Here is a 12536-nt window from a genome sequence, read left to right as displayed (position 1 = left end):
GTTTTTAGAAATATTAAAAATTTTAATTATAATTAAATGATTTAACGAACTGACCTAAGTAATATTTAATCCTAATTATATGAAGCCTCGCCGAATAAATAAGTAGATGTAGTAGCTCCGCTTTGCGTCTATCTCACACAGTCCAAAAGTAAAAAATTTCCATCCGACCACCTAGATCAACCCTCAGCGTCCGCATCAGTTCATTCTTGTTTAAGTCCTGTTGCAACTAATTTCGGGAAGGGTAGGTAAGCTAAGGGTGGAACTTATTTATTCGGCGAGGCTTCATATAATTGGGATTAAACATCACTTAGGTAAGTTCGTTTAATCATTTAATTATATTTCAGCCTCGCCTTCATAAATAAGTATATATAATATTAACTCAACAACAACAAATAAGGTTAATCCAAATAGAACAAAAAGGTTATATAATTAATACAAAAAACAAGCATATTACTAGGATAACATATTACGTAAGTTTCTAATAATTTTTAATAACAAAAACCCTAAATAATAACAAAAATATATTTAACTGGAGCTAAAAACTACTTTGGAAAATTTAGTTTTATCAGTAGGTAATGGTTTATTCTAAAACATTGCAAATGTTTTGGATTTTTCAGTCCATCCAGCCGCAAATCGAATACTGTCATAACTAAGACTGTTTCTAGCAGCAGCAGATGTAGAAGCATGTCTAGTGCTTTATGGACTAAAAAAATTGGAATCTATCCCACTTTTAGTCAAAACAGTTTTTAGCCATCTGTTAATAGTTTGTGATGAAGCTATTCGATATGGTTTCTTATAAGTTATAAATAAATTATTTATTAACCCCCTAATAATTTTTGTCTTCTCTAAAGATAAAATTAACGTTTTAGCTGGACAGACTACAGTATCATGTGTAAAAAATGGAATGATAAGAATAGGCTGAGTTTAATTAAGTCTAGAAATTTTAATTCTTTTCGTAATATTAATCTCTAATTTATCAGAATGTATGATGATATTGCCTAATTCTATGCTTGCCAAAGTTTGAACCCGTTGACCAGTAGCTAACGCAAGTAATATGGCAGTTTTAAAAGTCAACTGTTCAATTGTTAGGTTACTGGCATAAGTATTTTTAATAAAATTAAGGACTACACCTGGATCCCAAGTAATATTATACTTAGCCTGAGAAGGCCTTAAACAACCGAAACCCTTAAAAATTCTTTTAATCTTCACTAAGATTTGGACCCACAATTTGTGAAAGTGCAGCCCTATATGAATTTAGAGAGCTGAAAGATGGCCCTTTGTTAAATTCTAAAGTAAGAAATCTAAGAACCTCAGGAACCGAAGGCGCATAAAAATCAATTTTTTCCTGAAGACAAAATGTCCACCATAATTTTAATCCGCTATTGTACTGCTTAATGGTATTGCTGGTAACTGAGGCCAAACAGATTTTCAACGATTCAGCAGGTACCTGTCCTAATGTTAAAGCCTTGAGGATACAATTCCTACTGCCAGGGTAGTCTTTTTCCAAAGAGGATGTGGTACACTATTAAATGACAATAAATTTTTATGCGATTGAAAAATTAAAGGCTTGTTTTCTAAAGTCGAAAGAAAAATTGGGTACCATGGTTGAGATGGCCAGAGAGGTACCACAAGAATACCTCTAGCTTTATCAGAAATAACTTTACTTAAAACTCTTAAAATTAAAGAAAAATGTGAAACGCATAAAAATAAAACTGAGCTCAATTTAAAGTAAATGCATCAATTGCCATACTTTCTGGGTCTCTCAACCAAGACACCAATTTTTTGCACTTAGCATTTAATCTACATGCAAATAGGTCAATCTCAGGTTCACCAAAAGATAATTTTATATGCTCAAAAGCCGACTGACTTAAAGACCATTCGGTTTCAATACCCAAACTACGAGATTCGTAATCTGCTTCCTTATTATCAGATGACTTAATATAAGATGCAAAAATAAACAAATTCCTCCCCTCACACCACTGCCATATTAAACGTGCAAGACCATTTAACTTTGGAAACTAAACACTCCCCGTTTTATTTACATAGGCCAAAGCTGTAGTATTATCAACACGACACAATATATTACAGTTTTCTAAATTATAAGCGAAATATTTTAATGCAAAAAATACCGCTAGCAACTCCAAATAGTTAATATGATTTTCCTTTTTCTTCTCCTTAGCATCTGACCAAAACCTACGTGATTTTTTGCCCAAGCAGCTAACACCCCAGCCCGTATTGGATGCATCTGAAAAAAATTCTAATGCAAAAGAATCAATTTGAATAAAATTTTTAGGCTGATATAAAGTTTTAATCCACCAAAGAAAATCAGAAGTTAATCCTGGTGAAATGTCTATTATAGCATCATAGTTTCCATTTGAATTCCGCAAGGCTAAAAATTTTTCACGCTCAAAATTTTTTGTGTACAACCATCCGTATTTCACACTAGGGCAGACAGAAGTTAGATTTCCTAGCATCTTAGCAAAGTCTCCAACAATGCATTTGTCCCTTAAATAAAATTTCTTTGTTAGCTCTAAAACTTTTAACGATTTATTATTGAGGACTGATGGACATGTCTACTGAGTTGTAAATAAATCCAAGAAATGGCATAACTTGTGTAGGGGTTAAAACACTTTTCTCGTAGTTAGGTATAAAACCTAATGAAAGAAGTAGCTTTAATGTCATGTTACGATTCTCTAAACATTCCGAATAGGTGTTTCCAAAAAGAAGTATGTCATCCAAAAAATCCACTTTTCAGTGAATTTTTGCAGAATACGTCAGACTGTTCTTCTAAAATTAATTTTTACAATCAAAATATTTTCAACGACAATATTCAGTTTAATTTTAATTTAGCTAGTGTTTCTCAAATTAATAAAATACTAAATGGTATAAAAACAAATGCTTCGGGGGTAGATGGAATTAGTGCCAAATTACTTAAATATTGCAGTCCCTTCTTAGATGTTTACATTACACACATAATCAATTGTTGTATAGAACAAAGTTATTTTCCTGATCAGTGGAAATTATCAATAGGTAAGCCACTTCCGAAAGTAAAAAATCCAACTAACTATGGTGATCTGAGAATAATTAGTATATTACCGGCGTTGTCAAAGGGTTTTGAAAGGGTTCTCTGTATAATCAGTTGATTGAGTACTGCGGTGTAAATAAAATTATCCCGGAGACTCAGTGTGGCTTTAGAAAGGATTTGAGTACTGATGTTGCCCTAATTGGAGTTACTGACGACATAATAACGTCAATAGATAAAAAGTTGTCTACTGCTTTGATTCTGTTAGACTTTTCGAAAGCGTTTGACACGATCAATCACGAACTTTTATTGGCGAAACTGAAATTTTATGGACTTCTCAATGGTTCGGTAATGTTGATTAAATTATATCTTCATAACAGATTTCAAAAAATATTTTCAAATAATTCATTTTCCGAAGAAGCTAGAATTTTATCAGGCGGACCTCAAGGGTCAATCCTAGGACCATTATTATTCATAATCTACACCTCAGATATACTTACATCATTAAAGTACTGTAAACTGAGAGCTTTTGCCGATGATACCCAGGTTTATCTTCACTTCAATCATCAGGATTATTTGCATGCATCTTCTTTAATAAACCATGACCTGAATTTACTTAACCAGCTTTCTTCTTGCCATAATCTAAAACTTAACCCTCTTAAATCAAATGTTATGATTTTTGGACCTAATAAAGATTTTCTTAAAAATAATTTAAATATCTTATTAAATAATGTTCCTCTTCCCAAGATGGATCGTGCAAAAAATTTAGGCATTGTGCTGGATACTGACTTGAGGTTTCGTGAATATGTTAAATTGTTAATTCAGAAGTCATTTTTATCATTGAAAATTTTACATAATAGTCGTCAGGTTCTTAGTTTTCATTTGAGAAAAATGCGTTGTGAGTTTTTGGTCCTGTCCAACTTCAGCTACTGTGATTTTATTTATGGTCCTTGCTTAGACATTGCAGATAAAAATCGTATTCAGAAAGTTCAAAATGCTTGCTCACGGCTAATATTTGGATTACGAAAATACGATCACGTTTCACACACATTTAAAGAGCTTAACTGGTTGAGGATGGACAGGCGCAGAGAGTTACACTTAGGTAATTTTTTATTTATTTAAAGTTTTATTAAACCCCTCCCTTCCCTCCACTTTACGGAATAAATTTGTTCCTCGTTTAAAGGTTCACACAAGAGTGATCCGATTTCCGGAGAGGATGACACTTCCTCATCATTCGACTGCAATGTTTCAACGTTCTTTTACGTACAATGCCATTAAACTCTACAATAACCTACCAACTGAATTGTCAACTTTAGATCAATTAAAATCAAAGCTTAAGAAATATCTTTTACATTTAACCTTCAACCCGTAATTTAGGCCTTTAATTATTTATTTTATTTTTGTCAATCTTTTATATTTAGCTATTTATTATTTATTTAAATTATATATATATTGTTCTTTATTTGGGTATTTAATGAATTTAATAGAGTTAATCTTTATATTGTAGCTTAAGTTTATGACCGTTGAGTAGGGTTCAGTAGAGTAGCTGTCTTAGCTAGACTGCGCCCTGCTTCTCGGGTACTTAATTATAGAATGTTATTATTGTCAACTACATCTGTAAATTTTGAATAAAAGACATTTATTATTATTATTATTATTATTATTAAAAAAAATGCTCTATGTTTTTTATGAACGGAAATTAAAAAATATGCATCTTTTAAATCAATCTTATACATAAAACAGTTTGCCTTTATCATATTTTTAACCGTGCGATTATCCTCCATCTTAAAATGTCTACATGAAATATACTTATTAACATTTTTTAAATTTAATATTAGTCGATTTGAACCATCACTTTTTGGCTTTAGAAAAGTTCTTGAAATATACTGATTTTTGCAACTAATAACCTTATTTATCACTTTGTTATCTAGTAATTTATTAATACAAATTCTAATTGATGATTTTTCTTTTAGTGATCATGAGGCCAATTTAACCTTTTTTGGTTTGGTTTACTCATATAAGGGATCTTAAGAGGTTTAACCAAACTTAAAACTAATTTGTCTCGACAAAATTTGTACCATATTGGATAAAACAAATTTAATCTGCCAGCAACACAAACCTTATCATTAAGTTCTGCCAGCGACGGTAAATCCTCCTGCGTTGTGGATGGTTCATTTTCACATTCTTGTCGTAAGGTCTTTCCTAAACTTACAATCTGGGAACAGCTCGGAACTGGTTCCGTAGATTCCCCTCTCGACGAATCGTTCCCCGTTGTTGTCGAGATGGGGCTTTGGAGTTTAAAGACCTTTTATAAACAGGCTTTACCGGCGGCTTTAATTTAAGGGTTTTCAACGAGGCCTCTAAATTTTTAGCAGCTCTAAGACGCTCCTCCAAATCTACCCCAAACAAAAAACTCGTCAGTGGGTATGTTTTCGTTATTAACATCTTTAAACTCTTGGTTTAAATTCACTGCTACTAAACCTCTGCGAGTCACCGTTTGTTGGTAAAAAACATCAAACAATAACTTACTGGCGTCAATTAGTAGTTTAACATGTTGCGTGTTACTACCCCCCTCCTCGAACAAAACAGAAGTAAAAACTTGACCAACAACAGCCAAACTTGCTGCAATCTGCTCCTGAACGGCCGCCAAACGATTATCTCGTTGTTGATTTGATGATGACAAAATCTTTCCAATAATTGGGTTCAATTTAGGAGCTGCTAAGGTGGAAAAATTTCCAGGAGGCGGATAACGCTCACATAATTTCTGTCTCTCACCATCGGACAAACCAGAGGCTAATAACATGCCCCAACGCACTGCTAAATCATTATGTATGTTAGGACCAAATTTAATTGCATCGCACTCTTTAGGGCCCAAAATTGCCACAATATCGTTAGGGGCATTAGAAGTGGAGGGAAGGGGAGATGAAGTCTTATCATCTGGAAGAAAAAGAAAATATTTCTTATTGTCCCATGTAATACCTTACACATTAAAAGTAGTTGGCGTAGTAAGAGTAGATGGCGCTCCTTGAATAAACAAACGGTGCGTGCCTCTGTCCTCAAATTTCTAATAAGTTTTCCTAGTAAAAGATTTGTAAGAATATATTTTATTGCGAATTCTATCTAGTAACACTAGTTCAGCTACCATGGTATTAAGTCGTGGAGACCTGGAATCCATTAGAAAGGTGTTTGCCGAGGAATCTCAGAGCGCCGAATTTTATCAGAAATTGGTCGATGGCATTTTTGGTAAGATAGAGGAAAAATTTAAGGAAAAACTAAACAAAAGGGAAACAGGAACTTTCATCGACAAAAAAAGAAGTTAACGATCTACGCATAGCTAATAAAACTTTATTACGCATGGTAGATTCCCAGGAGCAGCACTCGAGGCGTCGTAATGTCCGCATCCTTGGATTTCAAAGTCCCCCCGACGAAACGGAATTAAACTTAAAGCAAAAGGTTTTAAATTTTCTGCGAAGCAAAATACAAAACAGTGACCTTCGTGAATCAGATATTAATAGGTGTTTTCGCATGAAACAAAATATGCCGGGCCACAATGATAAGCCACCAATCGTGATGGTAGAATTTTTCGATGTAAACAAAAAATCTGTACTGTTAAAGAACCGAAAACATCTCAAAAATACGGGTGTCGTGTTACAGGAGGATCTTGCCAAAATAAGACAGATGTTACTTAAAAGTGCCGTGAATAAATTCTCAAAACAAAATGTGTGGTGTATACATGGATAAATCTATATTAAACATCGGGGCATTGTGCACAGAGTTCAGGACGAAGATGGCTTAAATTCCATTTAAGGTACTCTTTAGTAAGTCGTTATATCAATTACCATAGATTTATAGTAAGAATTTCTAGGGTGGTGGAATTCTTTTTATATTATATATTTTTTTTCCCTTTGCTCTTGTTATTTTACCACTAATTTGCAATATGTATTATTGCCTAGGTTTAAACTTATTATATATATATATATATATATATATATATATATATATATATTTATATATATATATATATATATACTTTTCTTATATGTGCAAATATGTTTATATGTTATACGTCTTTTTATTTATAGGGTCAGAGGCACCTATGATAAACTTCTTTTTGTTTATTTTTTCTTAGATTTCATACTTGTGCCCATTTAACCTAATTTAGAAGTTTTTTTCCTTTTTTTATTTTAATTTGATCTGTTTTTCTCTTATTTTGTTATAATTTGTTGGTCTGCTGTGTATTTTTGGTAAACTGATATGGAGGCTAATACGGTTAAAAATGTTAATTTTGGGCATCTAAATGTCCGATCACTGTTTACAGGTTTTGATCATTTTGTAAATTTAATTACGTTAACCAATACTGACATTATGTGTATTTATTAGTGTGTGTAGGAAGGGAAGTGTATGAAAAAATTATTAAAAAGGGGGATGGGGGGGATAATAGAATAGTTTTTTTTGGTTTTCTCAATAACGTATTCTTCGATTTGGCTGAAATTTTAATAGAATCTAAACCATTATAGGGGTGCTCCGTATGCGAAGTTTCAAAATTTTCGAAAAATTACCAAGGGCAGGAGGGGGGATAAAATAAAAAAATTTTCCCTATGCCACCGAGAATGTTGAAAATCACCGGAGATCGTTCGAAATGATCCCCTAAATGTGTCTACCAAATTTCATTAAAAGCTGGCTGAGCGATTCTGAGGCTGATAATTTTCTGATCCCGAACTACAAATTATTTGTGAAGAATAGACGTGGTAGGAGTGGGGGCGTGGCTGTCTATGTACGACAGATTTTTGAAAGCTCTTTGGTTTTTGCTGACATTGACTTTTCTGATGATTTAGAGTGTTTATTTATTAAAGTAAATATAGGCAAAACAATTTTTCTTGTTGGAACAGTCTATAGACCACCAAGGTCAGATTTAGGGCGTTGTGTTGAATGTTTTGATGGTATATTATCACATGCATGTCTACAGTATGAGAATATTATCATCCTGGGTGATGTTAAGGTTAATCATTTTACAAATAATATTTTACTTGATTGTCTTACAGCTTATGATTTTACTCAGTTAATAAATGAGCCTACTCGTATTGCTGCTATGGCACAAACACTCATTGATGTTATCTATTTTAATAAACCCTCAAATGTTACAAGTACAGCAGTACTTAACGCTGATCTAATTAGTGACCATCAAGCTATATTCTGCAGTATCGAGATTGCGGCACGGAATAGGGAGATAAAAACGAAACTCTATCGTAATTTTAAACATTTTAATAGAAATGATTTTTATAAGGACCTGAATAAAATTGTGTGGGATAATGTGTACTATATCAGTAATCTAGACGAAAAAATTCAGTATCTTACTAGTAATATTTGCTTATTATTTGATAGACATGCACCCTTTACGACGTCAAAAATTTCTAAGCCTGATACCCCGTGAATAACTGCAAATGTGCAGCTTTTTATAAAAGAAAAAAATAAGGCATTGTCAAGTTTTAAAAAATCTAAAAATTTGACTGATTGGACACATTATAGACAGATGCGTAATCTTGTGGTGAGAATGATTAGGCGAGAAAAAAGAAATTATCTGCAATTTTATCAGAACATCAGAGATAGTAAACAGTTATGGAGAGCTATTAATAATCTAAGTCTAAAAAATGTCTCTAATCGTTCTATTCCTTTAAATCTCCGAGATCCAAACAAAATTAATGACCATTTTGCTTCAATTTATAGCCCGTTAGGTAGTTGCCCCGAAGAAGTTGCTAATTTTCAGAACAAACAGTTCAAACATGATCTAAATTTTTCGTTTCGATTACCCAAAGTTGAGGAAATTTCTAAAATAGTCTTAAGCCTAAAATCAAATGCACACGGTTGTGATTCAATATCAGCGTTAATGTTGCAACACTGTATTCCAAAGCTATCTCTACATATTACGCATATTATAAACTGTTGCCTAGAAACTGGGTATTTTCCGGGTATGTGGAAAATTTCTCTCTTAACACCTTTGGCTAAAATTAATAATCCAACTAATTTCAGCGACCTTAGACCTATTTCAATTATCCCGGTCATCGCTAAAGTTTTGGAAAAGTTTATACAGCAGCAAATTTATGACTTTCTCACCTCCAATAATATTATTCCGCATAAGCAATCTGAGTTTAGAAAACTACATAGCACGACATCTGTCTTACTAAACGTTACCCAAGAGATAATTTCTGCAATGGATAAAGGAGACTCCACAGCACTTATATTGCTTGATTTTTCCAAGGCATTTGACACCTTGGATCATCATTTGCTTTTGGCAAAATTGGCTTATTATGGCTTTGATAATGTTTCCCAAATGTTTTTTAAATCCTACTTATCCAACAGAAGGCAAATGGTGGTCTTGGAAGATCAGACTTTTTCAAATATCAAATATATAACATCTGGAGTACCTCAGGGATCTGTTTTGGGACCTCTCTTATTTCTAATGTATGTTTCGGATTTGTTTAAAGTTGTAAAACACTGCCAGATCCAGGGGTTCGCGGATCATATGCAAATTTATCATTCTTTTAAAGCTGAATCTGTATTGGAGGCATCAAATAAAATAAACGACGATCTTTCTAGAATTTCCTTCTTTTCCTCTCAAAATAATTTAAAACTCAATCCTTCAAAGTGTTGTGTTATGTGCTTTACTTCTAAGAACAAAAAAAGAATAGCATTGGACGGTTTAAAGCTTTTTGTGGGAGGTAATCAGCTAAGTATGGTTAAATGTGCAAAAAATCTTGGATTGCTTCTGGATGATGAATTGCGCTTTAAGTTACATGTTTCTAATGTTATTAAAAAGTCATACTATTCTTTAAAGCCATTGTATGCAAACAGAAATATAATTAATTTTAAGGTAAGGAAAAAACTGTGTGAGTCTTTAGTATTACCTATTATGAATTACTGCAATATTATTTATTATCCATGTTTAGACAAAATCACTGCATACCGATTGCAAAAGCTGCAAAATCAATGCTGCAGATTTATTTATGGATTGAGAAAGTATGATAGAGTCTCTGCAAGGCTATGTGAACTTAGTTGGCTGCGCGTGGAAAATCTATTCTCTTTGGAATTGGCGGTTTTTGTGCATAGACTGCTAGCGTCGTCTACTCCTCTCTACCTCCGCAAAAAACATACTTTTCGGAAAAATTTACATGATGCAAATCTGAGATTTATAAATAAGTTGTCAATTCCTAGATATCGAACAGCCTTCTTTCGTCGTAGTTTTCTGTATAATGCTGTGGCAATTTACAATGACCTTGTTCCGAATCCTATAAAAGAAATGTCAGTAGCGGGTTTCAAGAAAAAACTAAAGCTGCATTTTTTAACAAAACAGAATAGCTAAATTGTCAGTAGGTATTTCTTATTTTATAATTTTTTGATTTTTATGGACCAATGGGTGTATATCTGTTTATTTTTATATTAATATTAGTGTTACTATTACAAATGTTAATTTTTTTTCTTTCTGTTGTGCTATCTAAAATAATTTTGCTTACTTTTTTTATATAGGTTAAGTAGATTAGCCTTTGGCTAGACTTCGCCTATGTACACTATTGAAAAGTACAAATAAAGCCATTATTTATTTTATTTATTTTTATTTATAAAATATATAAAACTAAAATAAGTTACATAAAATATGGTATTCTCATCGATACCCTAAAAACATTTATGGGCATATTAATATTCTCATTGACATCATGCCAACCAAATAAAATAGGTATTTTCATTAAAACCACTACATAATGACTAAGAGTTACTCATCGACTCTAAGACCACTTAAAAAAAGTTGCTGTTCTCATTGACATCAAGAATATTATACTTATTATACTAATATTACATCCAAAATATTAAGGTATTTTCATTAATACCATAATTAACGGCCAAAAGGGTTGCTCATTGACCCCAAAAAACTATAAGCGATAAGATATTCTCATTGATATCTAACCAAATCAAGCATTTATTAGGTATTATCATTAATACCAAAATAACCAAGAGTTGCCCATCGACTGACTATCTTGTAAAAAATAAAATCATAAAAACATAAAATCGGCCTTAACTCGAACTAATGTATCAGCCTGAGTTCTATTATTGGCAACAGTCCCCAACACAAGCACCCTATATCTACATCACCACTGGACGGATCTATTATGCATAAATCGGGGGAAGTTACCTTGCTGGATCTGTGGATGTTCTTTGTACAGTTTACTTACATCGAATATATTCATTTGTTTTGTCAAGCTAAGTGTTTGACTGGTCCTTCAAATTACAGCAAATCATAACAATATTTTGGTCCAATCGAGCGGATGTCGAACGAAGAAGCCTATGGAAAAATCCGAACTAGAGAACATTGCTGCAGATAGGACATAACCGTTGGGTAAGTCCGTTTCAATTTATTCGTTGAGGCTAGGGAAAATGAAATTAAATAAAAAATAACGTTTACAGTGTCTAAATTTAGAGTCTGAGCATGTCCTTTGTTTGATGAGGATACATATCGATATTATGCATGTGTTTTACATTTACCGTTAATTTTTTAAATCGCATTTTCACGTAGGTATGCAAGTGTATACATTTTTAATCGAAACAAAAAAGGTGTTCTTGGTCGTTTTCTAATTATTATATCGAAAAATCGAAACCTATAGAATTTTACATTCATTTGTATATCGACATAACGTATGTATATCGACAATCGCGTATCGATATTTAATAAAACGTAGATAAATCGAAATCGTTTAATCGACATAAAATTTGCTGATGCCATCCCAGAGGTAGGTATTTAGTATCGACATTTATTTTATTATATCGACATTTTCTTAAAAAAAAAACTCATATCGTACCTTGTTAAAAGGATAAAATTGCCAATTTATTTATTAAATTTTTAATAGTGAATAAAAATAGGTTATGGGAATTCCAATTAAACGCAAGTATATCTCTATTACAGCTGTACTCAACACGTATCTGCTTAATGCTTAAGACTGAAAAATATAAACCCACATCAATATAATTTTTCTTTAATCTTTTTCTCGAAAGGGTCTCTTAGGGTACTTAAGTTATGCCTTTTTATTACTTTTGAAAATAAGCTCTATGTTTAATTTATGTATTCGAGTTTTACTTTCGGAACCTGTTTTATTAGTCCTTTGCACTAATATAAAATAATATTAATTTTAACATTATTTATTTCTATAAAACAAAATGCCACGAAAAAATAGACATCAATTGGATGTTAGTTCCGCGGATCAGAATGATGAAAAATCGGAAGACTTACACGCAAGATCGGTAATATCGGAGAGATTAGAAAGGTTTTCAAAATTTTTAGAAATTATATCGGGACAAGATGTAGAAGATATCGATAAGTTTCAAATCGAATCTCGTTTAAAAAGCATTGAAGAAGACTTTTCAGATTTTGACAAAATTCAAACTCGTTTGGAATTTTTAATTCCCGAAGAAAAAATATTTAGGTTAGACATGGAAACGAAATTTTACTCTAAAATATCGAAAGCAAAAC

At 32.3% G+C, this 12536-nt stretch overlaps 1 protein-coding gene across 1 annotated transcript in view; it reads left to right on the top strand.

Annotated features, from left to right (window-relative positions):
- The window catches only part of LOC126734617 (zwei Ig domain protein zig-8), a 502147-nt gene that overhangs the window by 309250 nt on the left and 180361 nt on the right, over window positions 1–12536 (top strand). The window lies entirely within an intron of this gene.

Source organism: Anthonomus grandis, chromosome 3 (genome assembly GCF_022605725.1).
Source record: "Anthonomus grandis grandis chromosome 3, icAntGran1.3, whole genome shotgun sequence".
NCBI classification, from domain to species: Eukaryota; Metazoa; Arthropoda; class Insecta; order Coleoptera; family Curculionidae; genus Anthonomus; species Anthonomus grandis.
Note: the sequence above shows the minus strand (reverse complement) of the source record. Positions and strands in the feature narration are given on the sequence as shown.